This window comes from Pygoscelis adeliae, unplaced genomic scaffold (assembly GCF_000699105.1).
Source record: "Pygoscelis adeliae isolate BGI_AS28 unplaced genomic scaffold, ASM69910v1 Scaffold306, whole genome shotgun sequence".
Taxonomy (NCBI): Eukaryota; Metazoa; Chordata; class Aves; order Sphenisciformes; family Spheniscidae; genus Pygoscelis; species Pygoscelis adeliae.
The window spans coordinates 1,098,026-1,110,360 of record NW_008825072.1 but is presented as its reverse complement, the minus strand read 5'-3'; positions in this window follow the sequence as shown (position 1 = coordinate 1,110,360).

The following is a 12,335-nucleotide window of genomic DNA, read 5'->3' as shown; positions in this document are numbered from 1 at the left end:
ACAAACCGGCCCTCTCCTTCCAGCGGCGCCGGCGGGGAGGTGCCGGTGTCAGCCCGGCGCGGGGCCGTCCGTCCCCCGCCAGGGCCACCCGGACCCCGGATTGCGCGTACACCCCTGGTACCTACCCCGGCAGGGAGATGCCGGGCCGGAGGAAGGAGGAGGGGGGAAAAGCGAGTAAAGCAAAGCTTCAAGGCTAAATACAGCCAGCGACGCGCGTTAAGCAAACGTTGTTTTAGGGAAGGGGGTCGGCTCCAAACCCAGAGGCACCGGCTCGCCTTGTGCTTGCGACCAGAAACGCGAGAGCACGTGCGCGCTGCGGCTTGCCGCCGCTGCTGCTTCTTGGTTCCCCAAAGCCCCTCGTGAAAATCACGAAATCATCAAAAATCCCGGACGCCCCCGCTCCTTTTCTCCCTCCCCGAGGACTTAAACGTGGAGTCGGTGATTTACACTGAGTTCAGGTGCTTTAGTGTCAATTAGCGAGGCAGAAAGTTCCCGCTCAGCTGCCACCCGGGCTGGCTGTTGGCAGTTTCCTTCGCCAACGAATCTGTTTGGCGGAGGGGAGGCAAAACAGATTAACTTCTGCTGCTAAATGCGCTTCAAGCCGAGCCCGGAGCAGGCAGGCTGCCTGCTGCAGGGGCGGGGGTGGGAGAGGCTGTCCCTCCCCGGACCCGGCTGCTTTCTGCTCTGGGGCATGCACGTTTTGGTTTTGCTTGCCCACCTTGTGCCTCTCCGCTTTAGAGGCTCAGACACTGTTTGGAGCAGAAGAGAGGTGAAAGCCACTCGTAGATTTTGTTTTAACACATCGATGGGTGAAAGTCAGAACATTTGAAGCGTGACCTGTGTGTGGCCGAGAGACCTAGCCAGAAACCCGCGTCGTGGCCCCGCTTTCTCCTGCAGTCAGGAAAAACGGTCCCGAAAATGGTTATCGTGCCCCGCAGCGCCAACAGCACCTGCCAGCACTGCTGGACTTCTAGCTTTCTGCTTTTAACGGATACTGTATGCTTGTCGTCAGTATGGTTTGGCATCCAGTCCTTGCTTACGTTCAAATTTACACAATATGTAATATAATGTAAAGTATGTATCACACAAGATGTAATATATATAAGAAACACTACACAGCATAAAAGACGCACCATGTAATACTGAATCTGCAATAATGGGAGGCATATAGTGATGTGTGGGATATTGCAAGATGCCGTGTCTTGTACGTGTCTTGTATGTAAAGCTCATATTACAAGCTATTAGTTAGGTGGTTTGGTGATCTTTCATAGTCAATTAACCCTTGGGACTAAATTATCCCACACTACTGCTGCCTCAGGTCGATACCTACATAATCTTTCAACCCTAATACATCAGCTGTTTCTGGGGCTGAGGCACGCAAAAATGCTGTGTCTTGTCCCTAATTTTTATATATGTGTGTGTGCGTGTGCAGTCACAATATATAGTGACGATTTCTTTGCAAAGCTGTATTTTGTGTGTGTAGTCACTATGTATGTATATGGGTACTATTTCTTTGTAAAACTGTAAAATTTCAAGGTTGACAAGGTCTTTTTGTTAGGAATGTGCATGATTTTGACATATACACAAAGCTGCCCAAGCTAAAAGCCCAGGGAGGAAAGGAAAATCGTCGTGGAGCTAAGCTGCGGCTGAGCCGTAGCAAGGCTGGCTTGCCGGTTGCACTTCTGGGCTATGATGCCCATGCTAGGACTGGGCAAAAAGCTGGAGGCTTCGTTTTCCAGCTTCTTTAGTGACCTAGCCCACACGGAGGAGAAAGCTATGGGAGCTAAGCCAGTGAAGAGAAGAGCTAGCGTGTCTTTTGGTATATTGCTAAAGCGGCTGTGATCTGAAGCCAGGGATGCACATTACAATTGTCCTTAGGAGCCCAGTTTTCTCTGTTGTAGCCGTTCGGGGCTGTAGGAAGAAAAAGTCTTTCAACTAACATCATGGGGTGCTGCTTTAGCGAGCTATCTTCTTCTCATGTCTGCTAGCGTTTAAGTGATTTTTTAAGAAATCATTTAAACTTAGGATTTGCAACAGGAATAATACTAAGTGCATATGAGCCTGCATGTGCGTGTTTATAAGTCACAGACAAACACCCACATGGATCCCACTGCCGTCAATAGGAAACACGTGTACGTCCACAGAAAATCAGTTTGCATTTTGGGGAGGATATCTGTGTGTGAGAGAAATACGGAAAAATAGAGTAGGGGTAGACAGAGACACACCAACTGGTCACAGCTTTAAAAAAATAATTTCGGAAGACAGTAAGGGAGATCTTTCTCAAAGGCTAATCTATGCAAATTGACAGAAAAACCTACTAATGTTAATGGAGTATCAAGCTGTAAAAACACATGCAGAGTGGAGTGTATTCTCTGCATTAGTTACACGGTATAATATTTCAATTTTAAACTCTGTAATTATTTGGTCACTAAAAAGCTCTGTTTATTCCTTGGCCGTGGCTCAGAGGTTACATTACGATCTCTGATGTTGGAAGCTTATCGTTCTCTTCTGATCACCGGTAATATTGCGTATTTCAAAAAATGCATGAATTATTTTATAATCTTTTCTTTTCTGCCTTCTCCTCTAAATTTAAAACCAGATTTCCAGCTTTTGTGGTTAGTTTGTACTGAAAATGACTCATACTCATCAGACCAGGCCTATTAATTTACTTGAATTGTTGTTTTTGAAAGGAAAGAAAAGAAGTTTCTTTAAAGTACCATCAAGTGTGTTTCTTTTCCCCTCCCTACTGAAATAAGACACATTTTTTTTTGCCTTGTGATCTGTGTGCAAAGTAATCAGAAACAAACTGGTGGGGGGAGAGGGGAGGGAACCAGAGAGTTGTTCCAACCTTTGACTTTGACTTGTCTGTCTTACAAAGAGGGTTTGTGAGGGTGGTTGTGCAGCACCTTGCCTGCATGTTCACAGACTTTTGGGGTTGTTTTCTGCCATGTAGCGATGATCCCCCAAGGGGCTACGGTTCAGCTACACACTGTAAAGTATTCAATGCTTTTCTATCTGATGGGCTCAGGAACAAGGGATTTATGATAAAAAACACTTGTTGGATTACCACCTTCCAGCCATTTAAGGGCTTAAAGAGTAGGATCAGGAAGCCTGATTTATCCTCCAAACTGTTGTCATCCAAGTGTTTGGAGATCTCCTCTTTGCCAAGGGCAAGCCATAGTCTCTGCTCTATAGCGATTTCTATCTGCTTCTGGTTTCTAGCACTGTGTAGTGGGGAAATTGCTGCTTTGACCTTGAGCTTGCTAAGAGAAAAATGTGCGTGCCTATTCTGTATTAATTACCTCTCATTTCCCCCCAACTCTTTCTGAGGGGGAAAACACCCAGGGCCATACAGCAGCCAGAATTAAAGAACATTTGCTTGTATTCAGCCTGGGGCACTGGGGCTTAGCTCTGTCTGGAGAAGCTCAGGGTTTTGCTTTACGAGGGTGGGGAATCTCTATGGAGGCAGGATGACTTCATGGCCACATTATAATGACATCATGAATATTGCAGCATGATACAGCCTCATCTTGAGTGTGAAATATTGCTTTAACCATTTAACCATCAGATATTACGTTGCAGGTTAGTGACCCTGTTGGAGAGCAGAGACCTGACATGATTCAGTCCCCTTTGATCTTGACTTACTGATCATCAGATCAGATAGGGCTGGAGTCTATTTTGACACCAGAAACACAGTCCCCATGTCATGGCTCTATCCAACAACATTAATCATTGCTAGGGCCAGTGAGTACCACAAAAATGTCCTCAGGGGCTAGGCCTTTCTCTAGGGTGGTGGCACTTCCCCTGGTTGGAGTTTGGCTCCCCTCTCCCTCCAGCCCTAGCAGCATTGCTGCTGAGCCTTATCTGGTATTTAAGTGCTGCCGGCCAATCTCTTAGGCAGTTGCTAATCCCAGGGAAATGCCCTGCACCTCTGCCCTGGCTGTTTGATCCCAGTCTCTGCAGGTTATTTCCTAAATCACAGCTAAGCAGTGTGGCTGGATAAAGCAGCAGTTACTCACCCAGCTGTTAGCTGAGCAGAGCCCCGGGGAAGCCAATGATGTGTCAGTGAGATCTGGACTTCTGGGCTTTGGTGCTCATTTCTTGGGGAAGTGGGTTTTATTTCTGTACCTGGAGCATGGCTTCCCTCAACCTTTTCTCCCTTCGTGAGTATTGCCACTGGCAAAAGCGCAGGTGGCAAATGCATTCTCCTGGCCCCAGCAGTCCCCCGTTCTTCTCTGGAGTAGTACTCCCTTGTAACGTAGTGCAAAGGGGGTGTGTGCACCCTGGACTGGGATGTCCCTGGTTTAAAACCTTCCCAAGCTTCCAGCAGAGGCACAACAAAGCATCCCACTGACTTTAGGGAAAGTATGGGACTGCTTCCCAAGAAACTTAGGGATCCTGCATTGCCCTGCGGGTTCTGGGAGGGATTTGAACCAATGACTGAATTTAGAAAGCTGCCTGGAGCGAGCTGGTTTCACTCCCACTCTGTCCCAATTTTAGATTTTAATCTAAAATCTCCTTTTCATTGTGATTATATATTAGATATAATCATAATCTCTTTGACAAGCTGGGGTTCTGACTTCAAGCTCTGCTGCCAAAGAGCCATGGATGGAAATAACCAAATAACCTTATGTATCTCCAGCACAGTGTAGCGTGCAAACAGAGCACAAACACCCCAAATCTGTTGTTCTGTCTTTGGTTTTGATTGACTTCGAAGAAACGTTAAAAATAATAATGAGAAGCTGATGACATCGCGGCCTGAGGAATGCACCACTGCTAGAGAACAGATGGTGCAAAGACATTTTTTGGAAACTTTTTTTAAAAAATGAACTTGGCACCTGGGCCTTTCTTAGGATAAATGCTCTAACTTGGAGCAACCGCAACATTTGGCGGTTGGGATCCATTGAAAACCATTGATTTTGCTGCAGAGGAATGCAGCGCTAGCGAGACACAGATTTCTTTCTCGGTGATCAGCAATATTTCTTCTTTCATGTTTGAGGGGGCTCATCTCTTTTCTTGTATTATAATTGGAAGGAAATTAACAGAATTTAGTTTTGCAGCTCTGAAAATGTTGTGATTTCAGGGATAACTGACCGGGTTTTAAAGTAAATAAATAATTATGAAGAGAAGGGATCATTAGTTTGTCTTTCAGCTCTGTATTTATCAAGTTCAGTGGTTTCTTTTCTAATTTTTCACTTAGCAGTCCCACAAGCATTTTCAAGTGGAAGCTAAATCAGTCTGTAGTAAATTTAATCCTATCGATAATATAGTGGCTCTTCTCAGTCTTAATTCACTGGCTTCTTATAAATAGTCACAGCCTCTTAGATGACTTCAGATTCAACAGCTGATGTCGTTGCTGTTATATCAAACCCAACAAGTTATGCTAGACAAAAGAATCTTGTGAAGGAAAGCATCTGACTGTTAAATATGTAGAAAGGGTACTAAACCCATCCTACTGGTGCGTATGAAACAAGACTGAAGACTTTCAATGATAGAGTCCTCCTTATCCTTTGATCAATGATTCTGTGTTAAAAAAATCTATGCTTTATTGCTTATTCAAATTTGTCTGGCATTTACTTCCAAGCAATGAATCTCACTTGGCATTTCTCAGCTAGATTAAAGAACTGTTCCGTACTTGGTATTTTCTTTTTCCAGCTGTATGTGGACATCCTAGTGAAGTCACCTCTTAATCTTCTTTGTGATAGACTAATCAGATTGAGCCGCGTAAGTCTTTTACTACAAGGCATGGTTGGGGTTTTTTTTTGTTTTTTTTTTTTTTTTACAGCTCTCAAATCATATGGATTTCCATATGGCTTGACATCAGTGGAGATTTATGCTAGCTTGGAATTTGGCTGTATATTTCAATTACTGTGAACATTTTGTGGCCTGGGGTGGAACGCGCCTAAGAGCATGACAAATTATTTATAACATGCATATCTGTTGAACTTGGTTTAGCAATCAAATGGAGTAAAATTCAGCCGCATGCAGATGATCAGCAGAAAGCCCATGTCCCATTAAACTGTTTTCATGGGTTTATGTTCATCTTAAGTGCAACTGAGGCCATGGGAGCAAAGATAAACATCAGCCATTGAGACAGATGCTTAACTTATGCACCTCATTTTTCATGGCCTCAGTGGAGTTGCGCTGATTTACACCGGCTGAAGACCTTGGCCCACAGTAAGCAGCACAAACTGATAAAAGAGTCCAATCCTCAGCTGGCCACTTACATGAGAGCTTGAATGCAACCTCAGTGCTTGGTATTATCTCACTAGAGCCTGAGTCAATATGGCAATGGGACATAGTTATTATAGAGCAAAGCTGCAGCAACTTCACAGAATCCTAGTTGCTGTAGGGCTTCTGAGGGGGAATCTGGTCTATAATATTGGTTATTAGCTCTGGGCAGTAGTTTTCCCCTTAAAATTGATACGGAGACAGAGGTAAGTGAAATCCAAGTGTTCAGCTGATGGAAGTTATTTGGATCCTATCCAAATAACTTGGTTATTGAAGCCACCCAGCAAGGTCCTGAGCAGCCATGGGACTCGGTGGCATGTGTTAGCGCCCTTTGCAGTCTTGGTTTTCCGTATATGTACATTTTCACAGAAATATTTGGGTACGTACATGTGCATGTATGCTTGTATAAATAGATGCACACACAAATCATAGCCATTTATGTTCATATATGTGTTGTAAATATGTACATCTAAATACAGGAATGCATACATTTATGTTTTATGCAGAGGGCTATACATAAGACCGATGCTATGGATAGGAATATGTGTGTGTGTGTTAAGCTGATGTCTGGTTGTGTACACCAGTATGATCAAGAGAATGTGAATAGAAGCGTGTGTGTTTATGCATGCGTGTGTGGAGCTGGTGTGGGGAAGGGCCACTGGGAAATAAATGATACGAAACGTCTGTACATTCCAGGGAAATGTTCGGATCCCTGAGGTTAAGGGATATGCTCTAGTCATAAAAATAAACACACTGGTGTAGCATGCTATTGATATGTGGATAAACTCACTAAGGACGGGTAAAGTTTCAGCTTTCACCTCCTTCTGATGGTAAGCTAGCTGCTTCCCTTGATGCCTCTTTTGACAGTTCAAAGTAAAATGACATTTTAAATAAGAGGTTAAAGAGCAGAGGAAAACAGAGGTTTTCTGCTTGAACCGGGGGAAATTTGATAAACCAGTCTTCCAGAGATGCCAGCAATTTCAAAAGGCTCCATTTCCTTTTGATAAGATTTTGAGAGAGTAATTCAGAGTAGGATCTGTTAGCCAGAGCTCTTAGCTGCTAAAATGTCAGATCAGAGGCTGAGCTATTTCCCCAGGACTAACGGTTAGTTATTGCAATGTATAGCCTATTGTGCTAAGCCCTTTACAAAATCTTTGCACCACCACTTCTATCCTGCCTTTAAAATCGCACTTAGATTTGCAAGAAGAATAGTCAGAGGGATTTAATTAGGCAAGACCTGAAGAAAGGCTCATGTGCTTTAAAGCTTGACCTACTTCTTCCAACTATGTGCGTTCTAATAAAAGATATTACCTCCCCTTGCAAACATTGCCTTGTTCATACCCCCAGACCATGATGGCTCTACCAACAGTCCGTCAAGAAGAACATGAAGCACAGAAGCACCCAGAATTGTAGAGGGTGGAAGTTCTGACCTGTCACCATTGGTTGTGTTGGAAGTTCGACTACTGACCATTTATCAAGTTTCCATTGGTAAATGTGGATAATCAGTGGTAGAGAGATGCTATAATCCTGTTCATATACGAGTAATGTGTTTCATCAGTGGCTATAATCACATTAATAGGAATGAATATAGATTGTTAAATATGGTGTTAAATATGTAGAAAGGGTACTAAACCCATCCTACTGGTATGTATGAAACAAGACCATTCTATACTTATACTAGTTCATGTTAATATATATCAGCTCAAATTCTGCCCCTAGGTCCACTGCAAGAAAATTTGGCAGAATGGCACTGACTTACGTTCGAATTCAGGTCTAACGATGATGTAGATACAACTGGTTCAAGCCATTTTCGTTTGTGCACTGACGCTTACAGCTCCGACCCTGTGTTGGCAGCTTGAGCAGAGCTTACGTTTCCAAATCAGCAGCGGGCAAACACTGATCACTATTCAACTGCACCATGGCTTAAAAACTACCTTTCCAAATAACTTAGAAACTCAGCAGCACCTGGGTACTGATTAGCCCTGTCTGTCACAAAGCCAAGTTTTACAGGTGAATCCAAAATCATCTGGACTCTTTTCCTTGACCTGGAGAAGATTCACTCAGGGCTTTGTGGCCATCTATTTGCTTTGCTTTGAAACCTGAGGGTAGATGTTCTCTTTTAGTGACAACTCTGCGACTCCATGAGGCTTGGGGAAAGTGGAGGTAGAAGCAGGACCTTTGTAGCACTCTCCCGTATTGCTGGTAGGAATTACTGGGTATGTATGAATTTCCCTGTGATATTCCATAGGCCAGTCTGTGGATGTTGTTGCCATCAGATGTCTAACGCACAACTTTTTGGATATAATTCCAGGCACACAGGAGCATTAGGACTGTAGACCTCCCCATATAGCCAACCTTGTGCATGATCACAGTGAAGGAACAAATGCATTGGAAGCCTCTTTCATTGATCTTCTTTTAGTCTCTAGGAAAAAGAGGATAGCAGTGGGAATTTGAACACAACATTATTTGCTGTTTCAGGCAGGCTGTAGTTTTGGGGAAGGAGGAAAGCTGAGTTTTCTCATGCTGTGACACTGACAGACTTGAGGTCATTGTTTTGTCAGCGTAAAAAGGAGTGGCAAGTTACGTTACTGTGTGCTTTTATGTACTTTCCCCAGGATCAAAGGGTGATAACGGGGTTGTCAGAACACCAGTGGGTTGCTCTGGGTGACAGAGCAGTTATGGCGCGGCTGCGAGAGCCAAACTTTTGACCAGGATGGTCTAGCTCACTCCATCTGAAGACAGTGGAAGACCAGATACACCAATTCTTCCTCTGTCAGGTGCCTGGAAATGTGACCAAACATTTGAGCAAACTTCAGGTGAGCAGACTTCAGGCATCCCCATCAGCTGATGGGACTAGAAGAGGTCCCCAGCAGATCATTCTACACTACCTGAGGTGCCTGCCAGTTTTCAGCTCCTGCCTGGGTCCACGTGTGACCCATGAGGAGACACCTCTCTGTTTTGGCCATGTGCTGAAGGAGGGAGTGCAGGACCTCTGGGAGAGGCAGCAGAGGGGAGAGGTTGCTGAAGCGCTCCATGGAGTGGTGGGTCCAGCCTTGGCCATACCTGAGGACCTTCCTTGGAAGACAGCATCATGGCCCATCACGTTGCTCTGGTGGAGCACGCCTGGGCTGAGGGGCAGAATTTGGACAGGTTTGCCATCAGACAAAGGGTGGGGTTTGGCAGATGGAAAACACATGTCCCATTGGCTGCTCTCTCCCAGGTTTCCTGCATTACACAAGCCAGTGGCTTCACAGTTTCTGACCCAGTTTCTCCTGGTACACAAACAACTTTACTAAGCCGTTGGATGCTCCAATGGTGGCTGAAAAACTTGAATGTATGTGAAAGTGGGAGGAGTACAACCAGGACATCCAAAATGCTGTCAAGAAAGGGTCAATCAAACACATAGGTACAAACCCACCACACTGAAAACACCGAATCTATCCTTGGCCAGTGTGACTTGCCAAAAACATTAATAGGACTATGCTGATTCACATCAGCTGAAAATTTGGCCCACCACTCAGTTGTATGGACTGTGTGGCGTAAGAGATATGCAGACTATATAAACATCCATCCTATAGATGTGCATGTGTGCGAATAGTGTAGATAGAAAGATAGAAGATAAAAACAGGTATCTTGCCAGGAAAAAACGTATAGCATCTTTCTGTAACAGACTGGAGTGTGACACACTCAAGATCCCCATTACAGGTGCAATGTACAGCAAAACCCTGATCTTCATTCAGGTTTTCGCAATCACTGCTATCTTAACTCTGAGCCTCGTTAAATCAACCTCGGCTGAACTGTGGTACAATGTTACAGTGCAGATCCTCCCGTTCCCCAATGGGAAACTAACTTGGACTCAGGAGCCATCATTTAACCTTGGAGTCTCTGAATCAACAAGGCAGTTTCTGCAGAGACACCTGGCAGCACACGCATTTTATGCTTTAACATGGCTGGTAAATCCTGGGTGGTTAAGTAAACTTAACCTTCATTTATGAAACTTGCGAACCAAAGGGTAAAATGTGCCTTGTGCAAGTAATTACGTAAAGGTCTTAGAGAGTGGAGTTATCACTTAAAGACGCCGGGCATTGCTAATGAGTTGACTGAGAATTGATCTCTCTGTAATTTAGTTATTTATATGCAGTTCCTGTTTTCCATGCTCAGCTATAGGTCAAGCCCACTTTGAACTGCTCAGAGACCCCCAAGTTTGTCAAGCAAAGTCCCAAAGCCGTGGCACAATGATATTTTAGAAAAGTAAATATTGTCCTGAGGGGCTTTAAAAAGGAGGCAAAGCTGTTTGCTTTTTAGCTGGTTCTTTAAACCGGACAACTGCTTCCTGTTACTAAGGGGTCTCTCAGCAACGTGACTTTGCTTCTGTTAAATAGAAAAGAGGTTCAGGAAAAATGTCAGTACCATCTTCCAGGTATTTTCATATCCCAGTGAGCTGGGTAGGAACAGCCTTGGGTTTCTGAATAGAAATATGTTTACATTATTCTGCAAAAGATGCAGTATGGGGTATAATGGATCCTGGGTTGGAGGAAGCAATGAAAAAACTCAGGCTGCTAAACGTTACCCTCAGGGCTAATTTTCTGCCAAATGGCTGTGAGCAATGTTCAAAAACCTGTTTGCTGCCCTATATATTCATGTCTGGGCATATATTCCACATGTCACTAATCGCGTGCGTTAGCACGTGTCTGTAAGCTCTGGTGTGGACTTGCTGGTGCTGCTGCTGAGAAGTTCATGTGGACGGGCTTTCAGTCTCGCGAGGGCATCTCATGGGGAGGCATGGGTGATGCTCCACTATGTACAAGTACATTTCAGATGCCTGAGCTGAACAGGCATCACACACAGGTGTGTGAACACCACACTCGTGCTGGAACTGGGTGCCCGTGAGAACGCACACATGCCCTGCCCCTTTCTGCAGACTTCAACCGCAGGTTCATATGGTCTGGGCAGACAGAGCACATGTGAATTCGAGCACACCTGGGCCCAGGTAGCCAGCATCACCCAGAAGACCAGCTGAGCTGAGGTTTTTAAGCCCAATATAGCCAAGAACTGTAGGATGCTGCTCATGCCTAAATGTGGCTGCTTGAGAGCTGAGCTACAGACTGGCCATGGCCAAAGTAAAGCCAGCAATGCAGATGGGGAGCCTGGAGATTACAGGGCTGAGCTTGTTTCAGCCAGTTCTTCACCTGACAAGACAGATATCTGGTAGAGGGCTTTCTTCCTCTCTTGAACTGGTGTTACTGAAAACGCTGGCACTCGTGGGCGAGGAGCTGTTTGCAAATAGCTAAGGATGTGTAAGAGACTCTGGCTACAATGGTGCAAAACTTGCCGTGTAAACACTGATGACTTGCAAGAGCAGGATACTCCTGGGAGCCAGCTGTTGCTGATAATGGGGCTGAAATTACTCTCCTCTAACTCACTTCCATAGCTGCTGTGTTGGTTTATGACTCACTAGTGCAGATGAACACTTTCAAAACAGTCTTGCTTGGTTCACAGCTTTGTCTCACTCAAATTTTTTTTAATTTGTGTGTTTTTTTTCTTCTTTTTGAGAATGACATCTTTGGCTTGTAGCCAAGTACCCTAGATAGAGCATTGTCCCTTCTCATGCCTCCTTAGTTGTGGATGAGAGAGTGCAGGTACCTGGGGCAGCCAAGTCTCCCAACCTGGTAGTCATGAGATTTGTTCAGCTTTAACATCCACAGCCTCTGTGGAAGGACTTAAATCAGGCTCTGCCACGCTCCTGTCCCTGCTGTTACAATCCTGCATCTGCTGAACACCCCTGCGACAGCAGAGGAAGGGTGCCGTGAAGGTGCACACAGCTTTCTGCATGGGCAGGGCTCAACCCATGGCAGCAGCAGGAGCCTTGCACTGAGACTTCTTGTGGCTGACAGATATTGTCATGGAGCATCTCTGTTAGATATCTGTCATCTCTAAAGGGTGATTTTTGCCCCAAGAGCACTTCAGGGACTAAGGATGGACTAATCCCAGTCTGTATCATCCTGTGTCCTCCCTAGATAGATTTGAGGGACAAATGTGGGTCGCGTCAGCTTGATCCTGCTGGTGAAAAGACAGGGAGACTCCTGAAGGTTGGAGGAAATCTT